Source organism: Aquila chrysaetos, chromosome 14 (genome assembly GCF_900496995.4).
Source record: "Aquila chrysaetos chrysaetos chromosome 14, bAquChr1.4, whole genome shotgun sequence".
Taxonomy (NCBI): domain Eukaryota; kingdom Metazoa; phylum Chordata; class Aves; order Accipitriformes; family Accipitridae; genus Aquila; species Aquila chrysaetos.
In genome coordinates, this window is record NC_044017.1 from 32,497,727 (window position 1) to 32,524,894 (window position 27,168).

The 27,168-nt window shown below is 46.7% G+C and overlaps 4 long non-coding RNA genes across 5 annotated transcripts in view; 2 read left to right on the top strand and 2 right to left on the bottom strand.

Annotated features, from left to right (window-relative positions):
- LOC115350777 overlaps positions 1-3,847 on the top strand; it is a 45,129-nt gene extending 41,282 nt beyond the window's left edge. The window contains exon 7 of the long non-coding RNA XR_003926604.2: positions 3,758-3,847. This is a non-coding gene — a long non-coding RNA (uncharacterized LOC115350777). The remainder of the gene's footprint in view (positions 1-3,757) is intronic.
- LOC115350778 overlaps positions 1-11,159 on the bottom strand; it is an 81,706-nt gene extending 70,547 nt beyond the window's left edge. For both annotated transcript variants that reach the window (XR_003926606.2, XR_005933943.1), the window contains exon 1: positions 10,936-11,159. This is a non-coding gene — a long non-coding RNA (uncharacterized LOC115350778). The remainder of the gene's footprint in view (positions 1-10,935) is intronic.
- On the bottom strand, positions 3,706-9,389 carry LOC121233791. The gene is made up of 2 exons (XR_005933946.1): positions 9,012-9,389; positions 3,706-4,182 (listed from the first exon to the last, which is right to left on the bottom strand). It is a non-coding gene; the product is annotated as an uncharacterized LOC121233791 (long non-coding RNA).
- Positions 11,160-12,592: 1,433 nt separating the features above from the next.
- LOC121233790 overlaps positions 12,593-27,168 on the top strand; it is a 36,364-nt gene continuing 21,788 nt past the window's right edge. The window contains exon 1 of the long non-coding RNA XR_005933945.1: positions 12,593-13,995. This is a non-coding gene — a long non-coding RNA (uncharacterized LOC121233790). The remainder of the gene's footprint in view (positions 13,996-27,168) is intronic.

Sequence of the window (27,168 nt, forward strand, 5' to 3'; positions counted from 1 at the left end):
CCTGGAGTGATTAATATGTTTAATGAGTTCTATATGGACGCTTTATTTAAATTAAATGTTTCTTTTTTAACAAGACCACTTAAAATTAAGTATGGAAGTAGGGCAGCTGGTATTAAGGTTAAATTTACTATAGTATTTTAAAATAACACAATAAAAATACTATGCAACACATTTTTTGATGCCAGAGTTTTAGAGAAAGTCAAACCACTGAAGGGGTGGAAGTCACTGGCAGAGCAGTTGGACCTATAACCTACAGAATGCTGAACCTGCTTCCGATAGCTTTTTTTTTTTTCTCTTTTAATGTACTCATCTACTTTATAATAATGACTAGTATGTTCAAAATTGAAAAATCCACTGGGAGATGAAAAAGCAGGCAATTTCATTTTTTCTCATTGGGTCCATGAATGAAAACTGTTACAAGGATGAGATGTACTAGTACTAAAGTCTTGATGGTGGTGCTGACCAGAAACAATCACTTCAGTTCACCAACTAGCAGTGATTAGTCCTTGTTGAATAAATCAGCTTTCAGTGCAGTATGTTCCGATAATTTTTTTTCTTACATGTTATGTACATCTATGGTTATTTAATTTAACTGATGAAAAATGAAGTGCTCTTTTGCTACATTTTAATTGAATTCCATTTTCCATCTACACACAGTTTACGAACTATAATTGGAAGGCTGAATCATGTGGTAAAGAAAAGCCATTAAATTTTCTATCGTAAAATGTAAAAATTGAAGAATCAGAGGTTAGTTATATAGATGAATAAATAAAGATTGTACAGGCATGAAATAACAATCTGGATAGCAAAAAGAACTGTTATTTTGTAAAGAGGGTATATTCAGTTGAATAAGGGCCTTTAAAATGGAAAAAAAAAAGAAAAGCAAATGTAAAACCAGATCAAAATAGACCGCGTAAGACAAGGTCTTTCTCTTTTCTGTTTTCAAAGGTAGCTAGAATTGATAATTGGACTCAGAGACACAAACCAAGCCACCCAGCCTGCCGGTAACATGCGCTTGTAGTTCTGGGTCCTAAACAAACACAATATGGGCCTTGCAAGTGCTTTAGAAAGCCCTGGCTAATAATCAGTTGTCCAGGAGTCCCCTCTGACCTGCGCCGGCCCTCCTTCGCCTTGGAACAAAACCCCGGCAGCCGCTGCTCCTACGAGCCATGGCGGTGCAGAAGCCGCAGCCCTCGCCGCTGCCTCTGCCTCCCCTGGCTCGCTCCCTGCGCGCAGCGAGGGAAACCTGCCTCCGCAACCTGGGGTCAGAGCAAATTAAAGCAAGCTGGGTTACCGGGACCTGCCTCAGAATAAGGTAGAAGGAGATGGCCTGGGGTTAGAGGACCCTGACTATCAAGTGTGTTGCCTTGACAAATAGTAATTGCTTGACAATTGCTCTAGGCTTGGAAAACATATGTTATCGTGTTCATGCTGTATCCACTGATAGAGGTTGTTTTCATTACACATACTGGATATTCTAACTCCACGGAACCTACTGATGTGTGAAAACATAGATAAGTTCAAACCAGAGGTCTCCAACTTGAAAGTCTGGAACTTGAAAGTCTCTCCTTTGTTCGAGTTACTCCTTTTGGCTAGCGGATGTCTGTCTTTAACTCGAGAATCGGTCTATGTCCAGCATCTACAGTGGTCTTTGAAATGCCTTTTTTTTTTTTTTTTTTTTTGAATGGTGTCTTTGTTAGGGCTGGAGAAGTTTCAATGAAAGAATATCTCGGTTTTGTGCTTGGTGAAGGCTATCGTATTAATTATCTCCTTGTACAGGTTTCAGCATTAAGGCTGTTGGACACATTAAAGAGCAGTCCCCACTCGCAGCTCGGTGTTTAAGGCACGTGCAGAAGTTCAGCATTGATTACATGTTTTATACTCTGTAAGAACTTAAATTTTTTGGTCTGTACTGTAACAGAACTTCCTTTTGACCTACTGTCTACAGTTACTGTTTCTTCCCCGTTCAGCAAAAGTTTTAGTGATAATATAAACATAAGCCTCTTTCAGTTGAAAAAGATTGTATTTTCTTTGAAATAAAGTACTCCTTTTTCTGAAAAGCTGCTGAGTCTCTCCCTGAAATAATCTTATCTTTTTATGTTTTTCCTTATACCTTAACACGTGTCTGCTTAGGCACTGAGAAACTTCTCAGTGCAAGAAAGGCTGTAGAGAGATGTAAAAGATGATAGGAAATTTTGGGGGTGGGATATAGATTGCTAAAATAAAAAAAGGGAAGGGGAGGCAGCATGCGATGTATAGCACTTGTATAGGCTCAAGTGGTTCAAGAGGTGTATGCTTGCTGTATTAAAGCAAAGGGGGCAGGAGTCTGTCAGGGGTCAGTACATGGTCACTCATGACCTCAGGGCCATAGAGAGGTAGAATCCTTCTGACATGATTTGCAAGAGAATGTGTGGGCTTTGATTCATTCATTTACACAGCATCAGAAATTAAGTAGGATGCTGCTTTCTTATTTGGTGAAGACTTCAGTCATCCAGCTCAGCATCTTCCATTAAAATTCTTATCTTTCCCTCCATTTTCGTGTGCCTCTTGCCTACTTCCAGCAGGCTCTCCCTCTAGAATGATGAATCTTAGGCATGCAAAAAGGGCAGTTTTGCTACTAGTGAATTTGTTGTCATATGACACAACCTGTCATTATTTTAATTCTTGCTTTCAAATGAAATGTCTGCCAGTCTGTATGCTGAAATTGTGTATTGCTAACAACTACGACAGTAATACCTAGATGTAATACACAGCTTTTTATCTATAGATCTCAACCTGGAATGAGACTTTGTTCCTTTTAAAACTCACAGCACTGAGGTAGAAGCGGCTGAGGCAAGATTAAACCCCATTTATAGCTTCTCACCGCTGGGCCGCTTGACCGATGATACCGTAATGCTAGAGCTCTTCCAGCGCCAGCGTGCCCCTGACTCAGCCCAGCATCTGTGCAGAGCTTTGTGCAAATTCTCCCACCGCACCCAAAACTTCCCCTTTTCCAACAGGAGGAGGCTTGTGGCTTCCTTCCACAATTCCTACAGAAGGATCCTTCCCTGGGGTGAGATACGAGGCTTTCAGGGCCCTTTCCCAGTCAGGTCTTTGTATCTCATTTGAAGAGTGTGGGAGACTGGTGAGGATTTCGATCATCCTCATTTTCGGTTCTTTTATGTGGAGGTAGGATACAACATGAGAACTCCTTTAAGGGAGATCTTCCTAGCTGGATTAGGTTTTTGACATTCAGGAGGAACTGCTGAATTCTGGAGGCACCTTGCTTCTGGAACTATGACTTCTGTATTTTGAAAAGACAAATACACGGGTGAGCAAAATGTTGCTGAACACGTACTTCAGACCTTAGGTTGGTTTAGACTTTTTATAACCTTACTATATGTAGCCTTGGGACATCCTGTAAGTATTATTTTGTCTCTTAGATTCAGGGAGAGGGAGGACAGTTTTAATTGTCCCTCTCTTAGAATCGAAAAGCCGTTGGCAAAATTCTGAGTTGGGGACAGGATTACGGCCCTCATTTGAACTCCCACTCCAAACCTTAGCCAAAACACCATCCATCTTCCACCTCGATACGGATTTAACATCAGCTGTATGATTAAACTTGAAATGTCTGTAGGAACAGTAACTAGCAGTCTGCGCTCAGACGGTGGGATGAAAGAGAGAGCAATTATATTCTTTAAGGTGTTAATCCAGTTTATTTAAGCATGTTCAGGAAATGATGGCAAGTCACCTGATCTCTTGTGTCATTTATTTACAGGTCTACTTTACCTGTAGCGCTGAGCTATCGCGATAGTTTGTTTTTTCCGACTTGCGGCAAGCGTGAAGCTTTCAAAACCATGTGTCAAAGGTAAGTTAGTTCAATAATATTCTTATTTGTATATGCCCCTGAAAACACCGTACATTTACAGGGGAAGTTTTCATCACTTAATTGAAGGCTCAGCTCTGGCGATAAGTCACAGTCCTGAGTGAAGGATGTTGAGAAGCAGTGTGTGCTCCCGCAGGGAGCTCAGAGAGAGATTTTCTCCCTGCGCTCCCCAATACACTGAGGAAGCGTGTGTCCTGCACCAGCTCTTAAAATAGTGCAGCCTCATCCTTTCCTTACAGCTCGCAGGGCAGGGGTGGGGAGCGAAGGTGAAAGGATAGTAGCCCAGATCCTCCTTCCCATTTTGGGTCTGGTTTTCCCTGTTGAGTGAAGAGAGCATTAGTTGTGCGTGACCATTATGGGAAAGGACCCTTTGCTCTCAGCCTTCGCAGTTCTTCTGACATAGGCCAGGTTTAATCTAGTCTGTGTTAGGAGAAGCTAAGTACCCTTACAGGGTTATAATGAGCTTCCCCCCCATTTTCATTTTCCCTCAGTGGTATATAAATCATTGCTTGTACGGGATAAAAATCCAAAGGAGTTACGAAACTGAAGTGATTGCACTAATGTGGAGCTCCTTCTAGTTAGTCTGCAGTGTTCATCGCACTGTTTAGTGTTGTAAAACTAAAATGAAATAAACTCTGGATCGAAAGAGACTATCTAATATTTCTCTAACCAACTAATAAAACCGACAAACTGAAGTAGATTACTAGAGAAATCTTTACAAGCAAGGATAGACAATGTGCAAGTCAGGAAATGGGTTTGTTGGACTTTCACATGTGGGTAGGGATTTAAAAGTTATCCAGATATAGTAGTTCACAAATTTAACTTGGAAAGACTACCAAAATTAATATTTAGTCAGTAGTTGTGACAGCCAATCAGTACACTGTCATCCAGTGGAATCTTTGTGAAATTTATTATTTTATAAGAAAGGATGTTCATGCACATACCACGTTCAGGCAGAAACAAGGATACTGAGAGTCCTGAAAAGGTACAGTGGTTTCGATATTCTGTTTTGCCAGCTAGTGTTGCCTAGTTTCCGGTGTATTTATTTTTTACTTCTTTGTGCAGTCTAAAGAGCGTATTTCTCATCTGATGAATGACTACTGATTTCCTGATTTCCATTCCTCTTTTACAAAAGATCTATTTGTAGCTGTAATCCATGCTGAGAGCACTTTTAGTCTGTGCTAGGTGTATCTTGTGTACACCTTCGGTACACATTTTTAAGTAATGCCCTGATGAGCTAATATCATCTATACATATGTAGTATTCAGACTGTTAAGTGTACATGCAGAAAATATTCATGACAACTACTACAGTACTTTAAAATATTCTGAAAAATATATTACTTTTTATGAAGCATTAATGCCAAACTTGGGAAAACAATACTTCTCATTTCCAGACACTAGAAATGAAACCTGCGTAAAGGTTTCTCCAAGAACGCTATCTCTCTTCAGTTAGAAGGGTCATGCCATCACTGGCTAGCTGCTGGAAGGAAGAGAGAGTTTTCTTTTCTTTCCCACTTTCCGTAAAACACCAGTTACTATAAAAGGATAGCTGGAGCTGTGCTGCTTTCTTCCTGTGCCTCGGGCTCCATTTTTAAAAACTTTTTTTCTCCCCCTGTGTCTTATCTATTGTGAATAACTACTGCACTTTCCTGCTGTTAATAGTTTTGTCATACGGCTGCAACAATATAAAATGGACATTTTGGATAACTTAAGAGCTGGGTACAGGCTTCTAAAAAGCAGTAACTGGACTTGCAGTCTTGTTAGTTATGCATGGCTGCTGCTTGTTAAAGTGCTACTGTGCAAAAGCTGAAACACTGGAACTGCCTGCTTGCAGAACCAGGAAGACTATGCCGTCTGTATTGGTTGAATTTCCAAACCCAAGTTAGTAAGACCCTTTGCAACTGACAAGATAGAAATGTGTTTAGAGTTTTAAATGAAAGCTGTAGAAATTCATAGCACAGGCCTTTATGGTCACTGGAGAAAACGGCTTGTTATCATTAGGAATTACGAGGCTGCATTTTTTTAAACAAGCTGGGGGGTGAAGTACAGAATTACAGTACAAAAAAATGAGAAAGTATCAGACGCCAAATGGTACAGTCAGAATGGTCACAGATACAATACTACAGCAGAAGTTGACTGATAATCTTTTTCAAGTGTGAAAAGGGAAAGGAGTGGTCGTTCAGATAATCATATGCTAAATTACTCATGTATGTAATTTGGGTAATCAAAGGAAAAGCAGGCTTAGATAAATTAATAATAAACAAGCCTTATTTTTATAAAACTGAGAAAAATATTATCTTGATCTTGCAGACCTAAAAAGCCTTTGTACTGTAACATAAAATTAAGTAAAAACTGCATCCTGTATGTATTAGAATGCAGGTTTCAGCCTCCCAGTGAGTTAATACAGTTTCACTTTTCTTTGTACTCTAGTAACCCAACTCTAGTCTCCAGTGCTTTTTGATAGTTAAACCCGAAGGGGCTATTAATGTGAGGAGATGTGTATGCCTGTGCGTGTATATATATATATATATATATATGTATGTACCTCCTTCCTTAATGGATTAATTCAAGACATAGAGGTAATACAGAGAAAGTATGCTCCTATTTTGTTTGCTGAACACTAACACCTTTACATGTGGGATATTGAACTGACATTTGTTTACCATCTCTGGGAGTGTGGCAGATCTGCAGAATGACTAATACCAATCCCAAGGCCAGAAATCGAGAGCAAAGCGGGTCCGAGGTACACAGAAACTGAGCTCACGGTGACGGGAGCTGGCTCCAGTTCCTGTGCCTCAATCTACAAGCCACCTCCCTACCCAAGCTGCTTTTCCAATAACACATCTATTTTCCACCTCATGCCTCTACCCACCTTTTGTTTTCAGAAGACGGACAGTGTTGGGGTTTGCTTTATACCGTTGCCGCTTTGATGTCTCTCTGTGACAAGCTCCAGAGCCGCAGAAGCAGCCTGGCAGCAGCGCTCGAGCCCCAAGAGCCGCGGAACTTGGGGAGCCCTCGAGCCGGTTACAGCTCTCGGTCACTGGCCAAGCCATTGCTCGCAGAAGTTAGCATGCTCAAGTTGACATTGATCCCTCAAGGGACGAGCTACCAGCTAAACAAAACTGGAGCACAGGGCTAGCCAAGCATAGATTCCCTGTGACCCCGTGTCAGGACCTGTGATCCTGTTGTAAAAGCCAGCTATGTTACCTCCTTGCCCTCCGAGACTCCCAGGGAATCCCTAAGGACATGGCGGGGGCGAGGGGGGGGGGTATTTACATCTCCTTCGTGTCTCCGTCCCAATCTTCTTTTTTGGTTTGGGGGGGAGGGTTTGTAAAAACAAGAGGCAATGGCATACTTTAAAAAGGAACATTTGTTCCCTTATGAAGGCTTACTGCAACAAAGCAAGAATAATTTGCCCCATTAATTATAGATAATGGAAAACGTGTAAGTATCTACATGGTTAAAGAAGCGAGCGTGCTGTCATTGACGGTATCACGACTGTTGTATACAGCCTGGAAAGGCAGATGCGCTTGAATTTTACTGGTAGGTCGGAATACATAGAAGCCAGGAGACCTGTAAAGCCCAACTATCAAATATACTGAGGGTAGAAAAGCTCATTTGCTCATGCAGAGGAAATAGAGCAAAGATACACCGCAGCAGAGAAAGCTAGCAGGACAAAGGAGATACTATTGACTCATTCCAGACTGCCGACTTCGCAGCTCAACTCCGTTTCCTTTTAACTTTTGTAACAGTAGGAGCTCAAAGCTTCTCCGTCTATTTTCTGCACAAATACAGAAACACCCAGACTTCAAAAAGTAATATGCTTTGAAGAAACCCAAACCATTAACACATTCAAACCTGCGCGTACTACTAAACGGGGGCTCGCGGTTGCAGGGAATAAGTGCTGATGTTTTAGTAATTATTTTACGCGGCTGCGTTCTGGCACACCGTTCTCGACAAGCATCAGTTTGTAAAACGCTTTTTGTTGTTTTTAGTGTGATACGGATGTATTGACTGTGCCGTGGGTAAGTACTACTTCAGTATTTTCACAGACCCGAGTAAAAACCACCCACTTTTTCCCCCCCCAGCAGCACGCTGCAACAAGTTCCTAACCCTGTAACATCACACTTGTAACACCGGGGAAAGCATACCATGGGTGAAATTTAGATTTTTGTCCTCGCTACTTCAATCTATTTCCCATTAAAAAAAAAATAATATTTTTTTTAAATTTTAAAAATCAGCTTTTTATTGTCCACTCCGGACAATTCGGGGTTCGAGCCCCCCCCCCCCCCGAGCATGTCCCCCCCGAAGGAGACCGGCCCCTCGCCTCCCACCTTGCCCCCCCCCCCGCAACGAAGCGGGCGGGGCGCGTCGGGCTGTCACTCAAGCGACGTCACAATACGCCTGTAAACACGCGGGCGGGCGGGGGCGCCCCTTTTCCCACCCCCCCCCCACCCCCCCACCCCCCCCCCGGCCCCGTCCGGGGCCGGGGGGGGGGGTGGGAGGGTGGGGGGGGGGTGGGAAAAGGGGCGCCCCCGCTCGCTTCTTTACGCGCATGGTAGCGGCACGAAAGGTAGCATCACTGGGGCAGGGGATGACGTCATTCTCCCTCCGGCCAGTAACTGCCTGCGCTTGCACCGATCCGACTGGCAAAGCTTTGGGGGGGGGGTGTGTGTTTGTTTTACGCGTGATCGTATCAACATCTCCCCCCCCACCCCTTAAAATCCCGCTCCGATCATCACCCCCCCCCCCCCCGCAGCGGGGGGCGGAGGAGGGAAGGGTTTTTGGGGTTTGGTGGGTGGTTTTTTTTTTTTGGGGGGGGGGGAGCCCCGCGTTGCGCTGGGCCGAGCGGTAAACAAGTCTAACTTGCTTGGGGGGGGGTGACCCCCCACACACACTTCCCCCTAACAAAACCCCGTTTCATAGCAGCTTTTGTTCGGCGGGCAGCGGCCACCGTGTCGCGTCCCCCCCCCCTCCAAATCCGCGGGTCCCCCGTGCGCGGTGGCGCTGACCCCCCCCCCAGCACTAAGCACCTCTAAAACAGCCCCCCCCGGAGCGCCTGCCCGCTCTCCGGGGCAGCAGGCAGGTAGGCAAGCAGGCAGCCCCCCCCCCCGTAGAAAAGGCAGTAGGTAAATGACACTTACTGTCAGAAGAGGGGGGGGGAAGCCCTTCTCTCGGTGCAAAAGCGAAATAACCACTCGCAGGACGTTGCCAGTATAGGAGACAGCGAGGAAAAAAAAAAATATAAATAATCTTCCAGTAGCGTAGGGCGGAGGGGGGGGAGAAGGAGGGAGGCTTCGCCTCTTCACCGGAGAAAAATAAAATTTAAAAAAAAATTAACCGTGCTCTCCTCCGCCCGCCCCCCCCGCCCCCCTCCGGGTTGCCTTTTTTTGTGCAGTTTCAGCAAAGCTGCGAGGAAGTTGGTCCTTTTGTTCCACTATTTATAGATTGCGTCAACATTGCGAAAAGGAGAAGGCGGAGCGGTGGCACTTACTCCTCGTCGGGGGGGGGGCGGTGGAAGATATCGGGGTGGAGGGGCGGGGCGGGGGGGGGACATACAAACTGGGCGAGGAGCGCCCAACCGAGAGGCGGGGACCCCCCCGCTGGGGGGGTCCCCGCCTCTCGGTTGGGCGCTCCTCGCCCCCCCCCCCCGGGGACCCTGTTGCGGGACCCCTCGTTTGGGTGCTGGGAGGGCAGGTGCACGCACCGTCCAGCCCCTTTATATTATTTTTTTTTTTCTTTGCGAGGTGATAGAAGGGTTAATTTAGGGAAAGGGGAAGGGGGGGGGGCGAAGCGTGAAACTTAGTCTCATCGGCAGCCGAGAAAAGAATTTTATTTTATTTTTTTTTGGGGGGGGGGGGGGTGGCACTTTTCTGGCCGCTGGCCAATGTTTCTAAAGTGAATGTAAACAAAGAAAACTGCAAACACGGGAGGAAGGCCTTCCACTGCCGCCGAGGTTGGGGAATGCCGTTCCCAGACGGGTGCTGAGCTTTGCTCACACCCCCCCCAGACCCCCCCAGACTCCCCCCCCCCCCCCCCCCGTCCTGAGCGCCCACGGTCACCCCTCCGGTGGGGACGGCGCAGGGTAGCAAGCCTCAAAAAAAAAAACCCCACCCCGAAAAGCGTCGTCTTGGGTTTTTTTTCTTTTTTTTTTTTTTTTTTGCTTTCAACTCGGTGTTTTTGTTTGTTTTTTGGTTTATGGTTTTTTTTTTTAGGTTTTTTTTGTTTCTTGGAGAGCGAAGGTTCGCCCCTCCCGTCCCGGGAAGGCCGGGCCGCCGTGCCCCGGGCGGGCGGAGGCCGGGAGCGGGCTTGTCCGAGCCTGCCGGGGCCGCTCCCGGCTCCGGCCTCGGGGCTCGGCGGAGCTGCTGGGGTGGGGGGGGAGATTTCAGGGGACTCCCCCTCCCCGGAGAAAAAAACCTCCTCTGTTTAGACGGGGAAATCCCGGTTTGCCAGCCCCGGGGCCGGCGGGGCGGCACTGCGGGGTGAGAGAGGAGCTGGAGGGAAGGAGGAAGGCTGGAGGCGTGCGTGACCGTGACCAAAACACCCGTGACGGACACGGGGGCGATGCCCGCGCCCCGCAGAAGTACCGCCGTCGGACCGGGCGAGGTTCGGGTCTTTTTTTTTTTTTTTTTTTTTCTCTTTTTTTTTTTTTTCTTGCCCCCCGCTCCTTGCTTTCGTGAAATCTCTGCCCGGATAATTTCCCTCGTAGTAACGCTTCGTGACAACGGCTGCCTTCCCCACGATGATTTTTTTTTGGGGGGGGGTGAGGGGGGAGTGCGAACCCTTCGGAGATCTCCTCCTTCCCTCCCGCTTGGCCGCGGGGCTCAGGTAATGCTGGGAGCGAATAAACCCAAATCCGTTAGCGTGGTTCCCATCGGGAAGCGGCCCCCGAGCCCGGGTTTTCCTCTCCGCGACAAACTTTGCTCCCCGTCCCACCTCGCTGCTCTTGCGACAGAACTCGACGCTTGCTCATCCTCCGGTGAGGAGTTCTCCGCCGGGACTGCTCTGCTATGGTTAAAAAAAAATATAATAATAATAAAGAAAGAAAAAATAAATAACGAAAATTACCTAGTTCGAAGACGGACGGTGTTCGGTGTCGCTCAAAAGACGGTTCGTCTTTTGCGTACAAACCCCGTGGTAAAAGTGAATTCTTTTCATAGCCCTTGCAGTGACGGTGTAAAAATTGAGGGGCGGTGGGAAGTAGTAAGTAGTGGTACTAAAGAATAGATCCAAACTGGGAACCGTGAATAAGCCTTCCCGGAGGGACCCGAACTGAATGGAGGGTAGGTAGGCAATTCCCTTGCTGCTGCTCTGAAAATTGAGGGGAAAATGGGAGTGTGACGCGCTGGCACAATTTTTTTTTTTTTTTTTTTTAACACGCCTCTGAGACAAAAGATAAAAAAAAAAAAAGTAGCGTTGGGATGGAAATGGGCGAGGGAAGAGGTGGAACGTGTAAGTACCAACGAGCGGGCACGCTTGCCTGTCCCCCCCCCCAACCCCCCCCTTCCAGCAACCCGGAGCCGGGGGCTGAACCTCGGCAAAAGCCAGGGCGTTCGGAAATGTTGCAACAGCGCTGGGGAAGTCTCTAAAGAAAAGCTGAATTGTTCGAACTTAGGTAACTTAAGGAAACTCGGGATGACCTACATTGCTTTTCTGAGTCAGCAGCTGCAGCCCCAAACCCGGCGGGTCCGTCCGCGCTCCCGCCGCCACCCCCCACCCCCCCGGGGGGAGCCGACCCCCCCCCCCCCGGCTCCCTTCTTCTTCCCGGGTTTACAAATAAACTCGCTTGGATCGAGACGGTTTCACTTCTGCCGTCAGGAATGCCTCCGCGTTTTGGGTTGGTTTGGGGTTTTTTTGGGGGTGGGTGGGTTTGGTTTTTTTTTTTAATTTTTTTTGCAGGTTTGCGGACAGAGCAGCGTGCCTGCTTCGGTGGTGGTTTACCGGCTGGTTTGTGAGGGGGAAAGAGAATTTAAGCGGAGGACAAGGTTGTTTTGGGGTTGTTTTTTTTTTTTTCTCCCAAGTTTTTAAGAGCTGTACTTTATTTTCCGGAGGGGTATGGATTGTTTCCTGCACCGGGCGGTGGATGCCTTGCAGGGAAAAATCACTACGTGTTGCACGCCGCTTCGCTCTTAAGATAGAGAAGGAAATTCTGAAGTTCCTATCAAAAGCTTACCCAACAGCTTTCCACATTCCTCCTCTAGTGTAATATAAAATTAGCAACGATTAAGCTCCGAATGTCCACGCTCTCAAGACTTGTGGTTTAATCCAGTCTGCAGCGAGCTGGGACAGTCGCACCGACCTTTTTTTATTAAACGCACGGGCGGCATCAGGGGAAGAACCAAAAATGTTTTAACATGTTGATTAAAGTAATCTCTGCGCGAAGTTACCGCATCACTCCGGCAAATGGGGCAGTCGGCTTGCTTTTCTAATCAAAATGACGAAAAGAGCGGAGATGAAATGACCTCAGAACCCCTCCGCCTTTTGGAAAGAAGCGCTTGCTGCCTCTCCCTTGGCGCCCCCCCCCCCCCCCCCCCGGCCGCTCCCCCTCAATTCTCACTTCTTATTTATCGACACGCCGTTGACATCAGCAAACTGAAACGCCAAAATTCAGCTCCAAATGCCTGGGTTTCCCGGCCAGGTTTGCGCTCCGCTCCGAGCGCTGCTTTTGGTGTTCTTGTCGGTATTCCTGGTACCTTTTGTTTTGCAAACTTTGAGGATTTTATTGGCCAAGTACGGCAACTCGCCCCATTTCGAAATGGGACGGAGAAATCAAATCCCATTTCCTGTCCTTTATTTCTTAAAAAAAAAAAAATAAAGAAACTGTCCACGGCAGTGGTGGGGAGTTGATTTGATGCTCCTCACCACCCGCAGAATTGCAGCAGCTGCGTTTCCTGCAGCAGGGGTATTTCTGAAGAAACCAGCGAAATTCGGAGATAGCGATCGAAAGCAGCTCCCCGTGCCCCTAAGCAAGGGGGGGAAGTTCTGGTTTGGGGGGCTCGGGGAAGGGTTGTTTCTCGGTGGGGAGGTGGCACCTCTCCAAGTCCCGTTTCCCTTCCAGGTGGGTTTGCAGCTGGGCACGGGGGGGGGATGTTCCCGCTGCCTCACCCTGGGGACGAGCCAGGGTCGCGCAGCCACCGCCGGCTCTGCGCCAAATAAAGCCAACGCCTTCGCCTGCCTGCCTTCCCCCCCCCTTCCGCGTTTATTCTTTTTTTTTTTTTTTTTTTTTCAAAGAACCCCTGAAATTCCCCCGTGGTGTCACGGAAAGAGAGCGGTGGTAACCGTCACTGGCAGAGCTCTCCTCGCTCACAAGCCCCAAATGTCAAAGGCGGGGGAGAAGACGTTTGTGCTCAGGGAGGGGGGAAAAAAGAAAAGAAAAAAAGGAAAAAAAGCAAAGTCAGATCTAGCTGGGGAGGAGAGGGGTGTGAGGAAGGGGAGGGAGGTGAGAAGGGGCTGACACGGTCCCTCTCCGCTTCCAGCGAAGCGGGAGCGGCTCTTCCTCATCCCACTCTCTTCCTCGCCGCTTTGCTGGGACCCCCCCCCGGCTCACCCCCCCCCCCCCCCCGCATCCCCCCGCACCCTGCGGGGCAGCCCCGGGACCTGCCGACCTCCCCCTGCCCCTCGCTCAACGCCCCCAGGGCTCGGGCAGCCCCCCCCGGGGGGGGTGGGTGCCGAGGACGGGCGGCGGAGCCCCCTCCGTTCCCAAAAATGGCTCTCTGCGTGGGCAAGCCCACAGAAATGGGCTCGAAAAGCCCGATTTGGGGGAAACCTGTGGAGGGAACGGACGTGACCTGCGCCTGAGAGCGGAGCTGAAGGATCAGCAGCCGCAGTTAACACCAGTCACTTCCACCGAGATTTTGGTGCTTTTATTTATTTATTTTTTTTTTTTTTTCGGGCTGGAAACTTTTTTTGGGTGTGCCTAGAGCTGCGTAATTTCGTAATTATTTTTTCAGACACCGTTGTCTATATCCAGCCTGTGCGACCAGGTTGTTAAAGACTGGATGATTTTTTGCTCATTACCAACTGGATCTCTGCAAGGTTTAATTAAGCCCCGTCCGCCTCGTCACGTTTCTTTTCCCGAACAAACTAAGTTCTCTGCTCGGGACTGCTCTGTATTGCGGGACCGAAAAGGTACGATGCGATGTACGCAAAATGATTGTAGCCTTTCGGGATGTTACCGAGGTTAAATGAAAGTCCCGGGACGGTAAGGGCAAAACGCTGGTAGCTGTCCAAGAAGAAAAATCGTTATTTTTAATTGAGTCGAGTTTTGGTTTTGGTTTTGGGTTTTTTTTGTTTTTTTTTTTCTTTCCTAGCGTAGCTGGAAAGTGTCTTTGTTCTGGTTAAATAAGTGGAGGCTTTAAAACGTGCTCGTCACGATTGACTGCCGGGGGGGGTCTATACAGCGAATAATGACAACCCTTAGCGACAGAAGTCCAGTAACCTGGGTTGGGATAGCGGGGTCCCAGCGACGACTTGGCTTTTCCTGGGTTTGGGTGGGGTTTCTTTCTTTCTTTCTTTCTTTTTTTTTTTTAAACATTCATTATTTCAAAGCTGTGGCCAGGAGCAGGGGGTGTCATTTCAGAAATGCCCCCCCTCCCCCGCCGCCGTGGGCCCCCGAGCCGCTTTTCTCCAGCCGCACATACGAAGTTTCTCTCCCCTTTTCGTTCCCCGGTCCAAAGATTTGACTGATAATAACTAAATCTCCGTGTGACGGCTCGCTTTCGTCCCAGGCTCAACATCCAGCTCATCCCCTCGACGTCAGGTTTCTCAGCGTCCCGTTTTCGGACACCTTTTCCCTCGGAGATGTCCCCCAACCCCTATTTTTATGTGTGTGTCCCCCCCTCCCCGTCCCTCTCCCGCCCCAGTGGCACCGGGGCTAGCGGTTTCGTCTCTTGTCAAACTTCGCGTAGATTTGGGTGTAAATTCAGGTACTTGGAGCTCTGCAGTCGACCGTGTTGTCTTCCTCTTTGGCATAATTAAATTCAGCGATTTTAAATCTCGTCGTTAAAAATACCAAATGCAAATACTCGGCACCCTGGGTGTCTGCTGGTACTTTTATTTCTCCCGGCACATACGGAATTATTTGACATATAGAAAGAAGCGAAGAATCGCCTCCTTTTAGCAGAAGGTCAAACGGTGCAATTAAGCAAAAAAGTTTAGAGCCGGGAAAAGCTGGGATATCGCTGTAAAAAAGCAGCAGCAACCGAGTTTTTTGGTGTTTTGTTGGGTTTTTTTTTCCAAATGTAACCGCCTTTTGGACTTGAGGTCGCTCGGTTATTTACTCGTCCGGGGGAGATACCGAGCTCCCGAGGGGCCCGATTCTGCTCCCAGGGGAGTTCCCGGTGAGGTTGGGGGGGGTCCCGGCACTGAAGCCATGCCGCCCCTCAGCTCTCGGTCGGGCGAAGCGGGGCGGGGAGCAGATCTGCTCCCCAGGCTTCGTTTGGGCTTCCGGGAAAATGAGTGGTTACAGTAAAATATTCAAATTTTCATAAAATATTCAAAAGCTCGGGTGAGAAACTTTCCGGTGGGTTGGAAATCCGTGAGGACAGAACCGAGAGTGAGACCACCCCGACGAGTCACTTCTGACTCCCTGCAAAAAAAATGCCAGAGGAACTTTCAGGACCTGGTAGTTAACGACAGTCATTGCCACCCCGCCCCGCTCAACCCAAGATGTGCCTCTTTGGGGCAATTTCAGACTCGCCTATTTTCGCCCACCCGTCCTTTAACACCCCCCCCCCCCCCCCCCCGGTGCGTCCTACCCCCGGTAGCGGGGTCTCCCAGCGGCCGGTGTTCGTTTTTTCCCCGCTGCCCCCCGGCCCCCCCCCGGCCGCCCTGTGCCGGGCAGAGGGACCGGCGACCCCCCGTCATCTGCCCTGCGCTCCCCGGACCGGGACGAGACGTTCTGCAGGGTTGCAACTTCTCTGAAGTCATTAGTGCTTCTTAGTTTTTTGGTTTTTCTTTTCTTCTCTCCCCCCCCCTCCCGCTTTTTTTTTTTCCAATAGTTTCTCTGCACCAGCCTCTTATCTTTTTCTCGCAGACACTCGAGCCAGTGAAACCAGTGGGCGTGCAGGCAGTTGCGGAGATCTCGCTTTTCTCCTTCTCCCTAAAGGCTGCGGTTAAAAAGCTGGCAGCGCGGTGATCCCGCTCCAGCTGCTGCTGCTGGTCAGTACTTACCACCCGACAGTCCTTTATCTCCCGGGTTCAGCTTATTATTATTATTATTTTTTTCCCTGGGAGGAAAATGCAAAAGAAATTTGTGTTCGGCCATTTTCTGCAAGCTTGACCCCCCCAGCTGCGGATTTGTCCGTGCTCGGACTTCCCCGGGGGGGGGGGCTGAAGCGTTGCTGGCGTTTCCCTGCGCCCGGTAATTCTGCAAACAGGCGGTACAGCCAGGCTGCAAAGCGACTTGTGGGTCCCATCGGCAGAGCCCCCAGTTCCTTTCCCCCTCTGTGTCCCCGCGGCAGTGGCCGTGGGCTGTCGCGGGCCACGGTTAACCCTTCCCGTGGCCCTGGGACTGTCACCGAGGGGTGCGCTCGCCGAGTCCCGCCTGGCTGGGACACGGGGCGAGGGGGGGGAACGCGTGGGGGGAAGATGGGCACCCGCGGAGGAGCTAGGACAGTGCTGGTACTATGCTGGGACAGCCTACGGCTCTGCTGGGAAAGTCTGGGACAGCGCTGGGACAATCTGGGACTGTGCTCGGGCAGTGCTGGGACAGTTAGGGTAGTGCTGGGACATCCTGGGATGGTGCTGGGACAAAGCTGGGGCAGGCTGGGACTGCCGTGGCGCAGTCTGGGACAGTGCTGGGACAGTCTGGGATTGTCCTGGGACAGTTAGGATAGTGCTGGGACATCGTGGGACGGTCCTGGGATTGTTCTGGGACAGTCTGGGACAGTCCTGGGACAGTTAGGGTAGTGCTGGGACATCCTGGAACGGTGCTGGGATTGTCCTGGGACAGTGCTGGGACAGTCCTGGGACAGTTAGGGTAGTGCTGGGACATCGTGGGACGGTCCTGGGATTGTTCTGGGACAGTCCTGGGACAGTTAGGGTAGTGCTGGGACATCGTGGGACGGTGCTGGGATTGTTCTGGGACAGTCTGGGACAGTCCTGGGACAGTTAGGGTAGTGCTGGGACATCCTGGGACGGTCCTGGGATTGTCCTGGGACAGTCTGGGACAGTGCTGGACAGTTAGGATAGTGGTGGGACTGTCCTGGGACTCTCCTAGGAGACTTAGGGTAGTGCTGGGACATCCTGGGACGGTGCTGGGACGGTGCTGGGCAGTCTGGGAGAGGGCAGCGCCAGGAGGAGCGAGCGGCCGAGCCGGGTCGGGGGTAGGCAGGGCAGGGAGCGGGGGAGCTCGGCTTCCCCCGTTCCAGCGGAGAGCTCACCGGGGACACCCCCGGCCCCGGCCGCCCCGCCCCGCGCCCTCCGGTACGAGGGGCTGCCGTGCTGCGGCGGTCCGTGCCCGCAGCCCGGGTCTCCTCCAGGCAAACGCCGGTGGCGAGCCCCCGAGCTCGGGAAGGCGGCTGGTCCCACCGGCCCCTTCTGGCTCCTCCGCAGCTGCCCCGCTACCCCTGGCCGTCTCCTCCCTCCTTTGGTTGGGGGTTTTGGGGGGTTTGGGGGTTTGGGTTTTTTTTAATTTTCCCTCCCGGAGATCCCCAGCTGCCGCCCCCCCCCCCCCCCCGCCAGCTCCGGTCCGTCCGTGCGGCTGCCCCGGAGCGGCACCCCAAAATGCTCCGGCTAACAGAGCTCCTCCTGCCCCTGCCTTTGCGGTGGCGGAATCGGGCCCCTTAGCTGGAAGGGAAAGGGCAAAAGGCAAAGATAAAAAACTGCCGTACACTTTTCTTTTTTTTTTCCAAATTATCTTTTCAACGTAGAGTTCTGTTTGCATCTCAGCCGTGGCCTTCTAGAGCTCCCGAGCAAGCTGAAAGCTGCTGGAGTACCTTCTGTATCTGCGAGTGTGGGACAGCGGTTCTAGCAGTATATTTATTATTTAGAGCCATATTTATTATTACATTTATTATACAGAGCTATATCAAAGTTGTCAACACTCATCTATTGAACTTGAGAATTATTTGCGCTCTGAAATGCCGGTGGCTCTGAAAAGATGTTTTCTTCATTACTTTTGCTTAGATATTGATACAAAATGCAGGTCTTTCTTGGCCATGTGCATTTAGCGGACCAAATTAATTAACGATGTGTGTTTCGTACAATCCCACAGGACAACTTTAGTCACCAGTGAAGTTTTATTTGACTTGGCAATGTAACAGTGGGGATTTGACTCATCAAGATGTAAATTAAGAGTAAACAGAGAAAAAAATGCTTCTCTGCATATATCTGAATGTGTATTTCCTCATTTTAATAGATAAATATTACTTCTCAGTCATAAATTAATAAGCACTCTAGAGGGAATTCAGGGAAGAGTAACCAAATGATTAGTGTACTAAAGGGCTAATGTATGGAGAAACTTTGTTCAATATCTGTAACGTACATCTGCATAGATAAAAATGAAAGTAGTTTGGGCAATGAAATGTATGTGTTTGTGGCCAGGGAGATTTGCAGTGTGCAAAGGTAATAGTACTGCTCCTGCTGAAGTGCTCATGCATACTAGCCGTGCTCAGGGCTTTAGGATGGCCCTAGGTTCCAGCCTAGAATTCAAACTGGTTTTGAGTTGTTGCTCCAAGGTATGCCAACTCGAGAGAGAAATGAGATTTCTGAAGCTTCACATGCCTGGCCTGTTGTATCACCTAACCCTACGTGACTTAATGTGCAACTACATATTTGTCACTCTTCTGAGAGTCCAGATTTTCTCACGTATTTCACAGCAATTGAAGCACTTGATCTGGGACTTTGTATCCTACCTTAGAGGCTAGGTCCCTGAAGTCTGGATATGGTAGCACCTAGCGTATTGGTACTGTACCAGTTATGTCTCTTTGAGCTTATATTGCAGTCATTCTTCCCCACAAAGAAACAAAAGGGTGTTGGGGAAAACATCCGAAGGAGAAGAATGTGTCCTCAGGATTAGCATCTCTTCACTTTAATAGGTATTTTTAAAATTATTTTTATCATCAGCTTTTACATCCTGTTCTTGTTTGTATGTTGCCTCCTTGGCTTACTTGGGTAAGATCACTTTTGGGGAGTCCAGAAACCATCTAACTCATCAGAGCAATACTGACTTACAGTGATTATGGAGAGTTGTAGTGTGCTTATAAAATGTAATTCATGCCATAGCCACGATGGCTTAAGGATGCAAGCAAGACAGATAAAAATTATAAAATGTTATATGAAAAGGAAGTCTTGTTAGTTATTAAAAGCATGTCAGTGTAAAATGATGTTCAGAAGGTATTTGCCCATCACAAAATCATTACCTTATTTTAGTAAATGCAACTTGCCTTTTATTACAGCTCAAGGAGTGGCTCAACTCTGTGTGACACTACAAAAGCTCTAAGTTAACACAATCAGCACATCTTTGTATAGACCCTTGCTTTCCACATGTAACACACAACCGTTTCTAGTACACCTTGGCTATCTCTGGTACAGATCTCAGGAAAGAGACCAGCAACACCTGATTCACTGCCCAGAAGTATGCTTCGTTCGGAAACCTTGGCAAAGTTTTCCACCTGAGACTCTCGTCCATCTGAGAGCATCTTGAATTATTTGGTGCTTGGGTAGCTCGGATGGGACCATAGGCCTGGATCCCCAAATGTCATCTGGGATCCTTGGGCATCTGACTCCTGTTTAAGTATTTCTTGTCGGGGAGTAGGAGGTAAGTATCCGAGTAGCTTTAGATTTTGAGCCTCGTTTTTTTTCTTAGGCATTATATCAAAGATCTCTCATTGCACCTGTAAATGTACATTTACTAGAAAGTAACCCTGGACAGGAATATTATGCTTCTAATGAAGGGGTTTCAGCTGCTCTGGTCTAGTGTCCTTCACTGCATGGTTAGAGAACTGAGCCTCGTTTTGTAATTGGCAGGTGAGACTATTGTAGAAGTAAATCTCTTCGCTCCCGAGAACAGCGGAGAAGCATCAGTCTGTTGAAAAGGCACTTAGAGCCTCCAACGTTAAGCCCATACAACTTCATTTGGAAGGAAAAAGAAGAAATCTCAGAAAGGGTGGAAGAAAGTATGGGTGGGGGAAAGTGAAAAAAAGTGGGGTGGGGTGGCACGACAAGAATGAGAAGAGGGAGGCGTGCGTCTGAGATATCCAGGGTCATATATAAATCAATATATAACTGGGCAACTTACATAATGCTCTCAAAACTCGTATTGTAAATAATATGACAATAGAAAGAATCGTAGCTGGGGGATATTTTCATGAGTACGGGGAGGTGGAAGTTTTGTGCTTCTCTTCAGTAGAAACTAGTTTCAGCTGCACTGGAGCCATTCGCTAATGCAGTGCCACTCGGGAGGCCTTATCTGAGAGCAGTTATTACGTCTTCATAATAATTTTGAGGAAGAAAAGACTTTTCATTGTTGTCATAATTAAAATAGTTATTTTCATTACATTTATTTGTTTATTTCTAAATTTGGATGGCTACTGCAGGAGCAGGTACAGGATATAACATCAGTCTGAGCGACTGGCCTATCTCAGCGTCCCAGGAAAATCAGCTGCTTGCCGACCTCATGCCAAGTTTGAGTGAAGAAATGGCCCTTGCGTGATCTCCCAAAGCTCAACAGGTTGAGGGTCAATCAAGGGCTTCCTATCTGGCAAGAAGCAATCTGCACTGGGGCCTTCCTGTAACAACGAATGCCTTCCCAGAAGCTCTCGCTGAGGAATTAGAATTCATAGTATTCTGCCTGAATGTGTTTTATCATGCAGAAGGCAATTACGTGGAACCAGTTTAAAATACATAGGTTATTGATATCACATAGGTATGCAAGCTAATTGTATCAGCTGATTGAAGAAACGAGACAAGGCTAATTAGCAGAATTAGGGTTTTTTAACAGTAGCTCTGAACGTTCTCCTGCCGGAATTGCTGCCCTCAAAGAGCTTTCTAGAATACATACATGCTCTTGCCACCTTACTACAAAAGTCATCTACTGGGAAAATCTGTGATTGTTTCTACTCCTTCCCTTTGGAGCCCTAGATCTCTGAGGAAGGAAAATGAGCATGTCATGTGAAAACCCCCTAAAGTTTGTACTTGATATTTTAACTTCCCTTTGCAAGGCAGCTGCTGCATTTGCACGTGTGGGAATCTGGTGAGCCATACAATCTTAGGCTGAGGATTTCTATTCACTAGGGATTAGCTGAACTGTTTTCCTAAATCAGTCACCAGATCTGGATTCCAAATTAACAAAGTGGTGCTGAGCAATAATGTAGACTCTAGGTAGCAGCTTTGCAAACTTATTCAATGAAAGCATTATAAAAGCAGGCTGTCTAACTGCCTTAGCTTTAGTGCAGTGAACTCTGAGAACTAGCGGACTTACTGAATTTATAACAAGTAAAAAGCTCAGGTTCATTCAGCTCCAAGGATGCTGAATGAGAAATGCTGGTTTTTGCACAATTACTCTGAACGCAACTACACACAACAGAAAGTTTAGAAGATGCAGAATGACTGTATCCTAGAAAATAGCGTTAGAAGGGACCTCAGAGATCAGTGAACCTCTCCCTATGGCCTGATGACCTGCTGTCCCTCTGTCTTTCCCATTTGTCTAGCCTGTTCCTAAAGACATCCAGGGGTGGAGGTTTCACACACCCCTCAGGCAATCTGCGCCAGTGTTTAACTGTCCTTCACGCAGGTAGTCTTTTCTTGGCATGTTTTCTGTAGTCACCTGTAGACTAAACCATGCCAGTCCTTCTGCTTTTTCCTAATAGGTGTCTTTTTTTTTTTTTGACCTCTGACAATTGTTATCTCTCTTTTCTGAACTCTGTCCAATTTCTCTTTTGCCGTATCTCAAACTAGACTCAGTATTTGAGTGAAGAGCTTGCTGCTGCTGAGGGAGCAGACAACTCAAGTCTCCTAAAGGCTGTCTTACTCTTTATGTATCCCACTACGGGGTTTGCTTTTTTTTTTTTTTTTAATTGCAGCAGAGCCCGGCTGTGCTCCCCTAGCTCCTTTCTACGGGGCTGCGGTCTTACAATTCTTGCCTAGCCTGTATTTGTGCAGTGTGAAAGTGCAGTACTTTGCATAGGCCCTTATTGGTTTGCCACCTATTTTTAAGACTATTTCTCCAATTTGTCAAGGTAATCTTAATTTCAGTTTTATCTTCCAGTGAGCTGGCAGCCTCTATTAGCATGAGGTTATCTTCAGTGATGAATAAGCACATTTTATCTTCCCCCATTCAGGTTGTTAATGGAAATACTGAGAAGCCCCAAATTTAGCACAGACTCCTGGGGAATCCCACTCTATACATCCTACCATTTCAATAACTAACCATTGATAAATGCTTCTAGTGAATGACTTCCCAGGCAGTTTGTACTCATCCTATACTAGTTTCCTCTAAACTGTGTTTCTTTGCCTTAGGTAAAAGAATAATCCATGTCAGTGTCAAAAACAGTCAAGATATGACACCTCCTGCTTCTCCCATCTGTTACCCTGTTGCAGAAGGAAACTAGATTAGTATGTCACCACCTAGTCTTATCCCAAAAAAGACTATATATGCTTAATTCAAGCCTTTATGCGGCGTGGAGCAGCAGTTCCCAAACTACGGCCTCAAGCGAAGGCACTGCCTCTGAAGGGAGGCACCAACCTGGCTGAAATCAGAGCGGAGAAGTGGGGCTCACGAGCTGAACTTCAGTGTCAGCGTTAATGTGGGGTCACAGCCTGGGCAGTGGGGCTGCTAGAGCAATCTGATGTGAGGCGCTGCCCTACAGCCTTTTTCCATCCATCTTTTCTGCAGGTGAGTGTGATGTCTTGAGGCACTAGTGTTTGAGCCAAGTGACTTTCAGATGCTATTTGTAGCAAAAGAAAAAGAAACCAGGTGGATCTCTGGAACACACCAAAAGAAAAAGAAACCATTAAAATACGACTTTTTTTTTGTGCAGATACATAATGAAAATGCGCAGAAGATGTCCTGCAGAGGGACAGGGGAAGTACAACATGCAGCCAGAGATCTGAAACCTCCAGTCATTAACTCGATCATCCTCAGTAGGGCATGCCAAGGTGAAACAACTCTTAGGGACAACTTGATGCATGTAGATATCATTTATCTTTAGAGGTGTACAGCATACACCATGTCACATCACACTTCTTTATAGTCAGAAGAGAGAATTAGGTACTTTGAGTATAATATATATAATATATATTTTATATATATTATATATATATAAAATTCCTCTAGTTTGTTTTAGAGAGGAGGTGCACCCCTAAATACCCGTTTGTGCAGAGCATGATCTGACCTGTCAGCTGTAGACATCCATATTTTATATGTCTAATGTTAAGTTATGCATTTTTTGCTTTTTGTGTCAGATGCATAACAAATCACTTCTGGTCTCTTAATTCTTATGGAAAGAGGGGCAATATCTCCACATTGGGAATGCCCTGTTAATTTGAATTTTAGGAAAGCTCGATATCAGCAGGGCACTATTTACATGTGCAATATCTAAATGCCTCCAATTATAACTCCAAATATAACCATAAGCTTCTCATCTGCTGGATATATCACTTCTCTCATAACTGCCATCATTCCTCTTGTTGTCTGGTTAAGAACTGCGGGTTTAGATGGAAAATCTTAAGAAAAAGGAAGGCTTTATGGCTCGCATTAGGGAGTTCCTATTAAGAAACTGCCAGTCACAGAGCACAAAAACCTCTTATCTGTGAGACACGGAAGTTAATCTCAATAGATTTCTAATGCAGATATACTAAATAGTATTAAACACCTGCGCAGATACTTATTCAGAGTGTAAATCCAATATCATATAATTCATTTGGTTGATCCAGATTAATTTTCTCAAAGCGCCTTGTCTAGACAAATCCTGAGCATGTCTTTGGCCTGATAACAGAGCTAAACCGTCTGTGCTACGGTATCTGTGGATCTGGATGGCGAGTGTCACTGATGGAGAGTCCCAGAGCCACTGGCTTCTACATTGCTACTCGAGGGGGTATAGAAGCCAAAAATGGCATGGGAATTTTATTGTAATCTGATAGATCTGATGACCTTGTTAATTCATACGGTCACAAATATTAAAGTCTGCTAGCATGTGTGACTACTCTTTTAGGCTTGGCATATAAAAGCCCAACATGCTGAACAACAATTTTGAAGGGGGTTTTCCCAGGGCACAGAGAAGAGCCATCGTACGTATCCAGTTATAGCAGTGTGCAGAGCACAAGACACCCAGTTTATGCTAGACTTTTCCCCCAGACTTCTATGATGCAGATAAGAATGTCTGTCCTGAAACTGAATTGGGAAACTCAATTGAATCCTAAAACTTGGTATAAACTCCTAAGAAATAGGTAACAGTAACACGATAATTCATTGCAGAAGGGAAGAAGCATTAGCAGGTGAAGCCCACGCAGATGTAAAAAACCATTTGGCTTTAAAATGTTAATTGCCGTGTTTATACTTCTCCTCCTCCCGAATGTTGCTTTGCTGGAAGGCTCTGTGGTATTGCCGTAGGACCCCACAGAAGTGGTGAGTATATGCTTGGGCCATCTAGAACAAATTACAAAGTATTTTTTCGACCCTGGGCACCAGGTCATTGAAAGATAATGCCAGAAAATTGCCTTAATTCAGTTCAAATGGCATTGTTTCTGAGAAGGTACATGGCTTTAACAGTTAGAAGATTATGAAGTTGCAGTTTTCATGGTGATCCCGCAACCCATCTGTTTTGAAAAGGTCAGAATGAGATCATACTTCTGGGTCTGTGTTAGCATTATGCTGCAGGGAAGTCACTGAAGAAAATGAAAGAGATCTTTACATGTGACAGAGAGAATACTGCTGCATTCTTTCAAGTTTTCTTTGGTATCTGTTTCAGGGTGTTTAGAGGCAACTTAAAAAGATACAAAAATACTGCATGAAATTGCACACAGTTTTGTATCACTTTGCTACGTAATCTATTTACTATGCTAAGTAATTGATGTGGATGTAAATGCGAGTGATTTTTACATATTAAAATGATGAAATTGCTCAGTTTGTATTTACAGATTCAACAATAATGTAGTTATGCACTTTTTTCAATTTGCAAGTGGTACTCTCCCCCCCCGCCCCCCCCAATAAATAAGACAGGAAGACTAGTGACAAGTGACATGGAGAAGGCTGAGGCACTCATCAATTTTTTTGGCTCAGTTTTCAATGGTAATCTCCCTTCCCACATCTCTCAAGCCCCTGGACTTCAAGACGGCGACTGGGAGAGCAAAGTCCTCCCACTGTAAGACAGGACCAGGTTTGTGACCACCTGAGGAACCTGAACATACATAAGTTTGTGGGACCTGACGAGATCCATCCAGAGTCCTGCAGGAATTGGCTGATGTAGCTGCCAAGCCACTCTCCATGGTATTTGAAAAGTCGTGGCAGTCAGGTGAAGTCCCCGGTAACTGGAAAGAGGGAAACATTGCACCCATTTTTAAAAAGGGTGGAACTACTGACCTGTCAGCCTCACCTCTGTTCCTGGGAAGATCATGGAACAAGGAGAAGGGGCAATGGTTTTAAACTGAAAGAGGGTAGGTTTAGATTAGACATAAGGAAGAAATTTGTTATGATGAGTGTGGTGAGACCCTGGCACAGGTTGCCCGGAGAAGCTGTGGATGCCCCATCCCTGGCAGTGTTCACGGCCAGGTTGGACGGGGCTTTGAGCAACCTGGTCTAGTGAAAGATGTCCCTGTCCGGAGCAGGGGTGTTGGAACTAGATGATCTTTAAAGGTCCCTTCTGACCCAAACTATTCTATGATTATATTATCTATTTTTAAAATGTGGCTATTTAAAAGAGATTTTTTTTTTTTCTTAAGACTAGGTCAATATTACTGGCTGGTATTATTTAAAAGAGTGAGATAAGTCAGAGTGTCCTAATTCTGGATATGCCGCATTGTTGTAGTCAAAGACAAGTCATATTTTTGCTTCTGTATCTCTAAAATGGGATGTTATCACAGAATTATAGAAAGCAGTGCTAAAACAGATCTGAGGTGACCTACTCCTTCCCTCTGATCAAGGCAGAATTAAATATACGTGTGTTCTCCTTAACAGGTATTTGACTAACCTGCTTTCCAAGACCTCCAAGAATAGAGATTTCAGAACCTCTCAAGGTGGTTCACTCCAGTGTTTAATCATTTTAGAAAAGTGTCCATTATGACATGTGCAAGTTATATGTACAATCCTGATCTGTAACCTGAATCTCTTTTGCTGCAAGTTAAGCCCATTGCTACCTCTTCTGGGTTTTGACTTGAACTGGCTTGAGAATAACTTATTTTTCTTGACCTCCAGCCATTCTTGCAGCTTTACTTTTATTTTCCATCTTTCCTGATGTGCAGTGCCCCAAACTGGATGCAGTGTAACCTGTGCCAAACAGAATGGAAGGGTTCCTTCATATGACTTGTCGGGTGTACATCCCATCATATTATGATGGCTTTTTTTTCATAACCAGATGACACTGTTGATTAATCTTCAGTTTATTCATTTTTTTCTCAGAACTGCTCCCTAGCCTATGATACACCATCCTTCATGTGCTGCCTAAGTGTAGAGCTTTATTCTTGTCTCAGTAGAATTGCCTCCTATTGTTTTCAGACCATTTCTCCATTTTGTTAAGATAATTTTGTTCATTACTAAGCTAGTCTGGAATATTCACCTATCTGCCAGAGAGAGTTGTGAGGCCTGGGAGAGATTTTAGGTGCTTACCTTTGGGGTAAATATAGGTGTCCACACGTGAGTTGGGTGTCTAAATACCCTGTGTAGTCAAACTAGTCAATACAATCAATTGAGCTTAGAGACAATTCATCTCACTCTTACGTAGACATCTACATTTGGTCAGCTGAACAGATTATTCATGGTACCCTTCATCATTAATTAATGTTAATTCAGTGTAAACATATCAAAGGAGGTCTGTAGGCCTCCTCTAGCTTGGATGACAGTGTGAAATAACATAATAAAGCTCTCTGAGAAAGACATTACAGCAATTTGATAGGTTGTGCAGTAGGAACTGGAAGTAGGAGCCCCAATTACGCCTTTCTTTCTCATCTCTTTGTTCACATGGAACAGCTCTGCCTCTCACCTGCCTACTCCTAGTTTTTAATTATGAAAATATTATGGAGGAATCTTGTTACAAAGCAAGACAAAAAGCTTATTTTTCTCCATGTCTGTTAAATCACAGAACATATACTTACTCTGCACAGGACTCCATTCAAGGGTGAAAAGTGGCCCCAAACTCTGCAAATCTC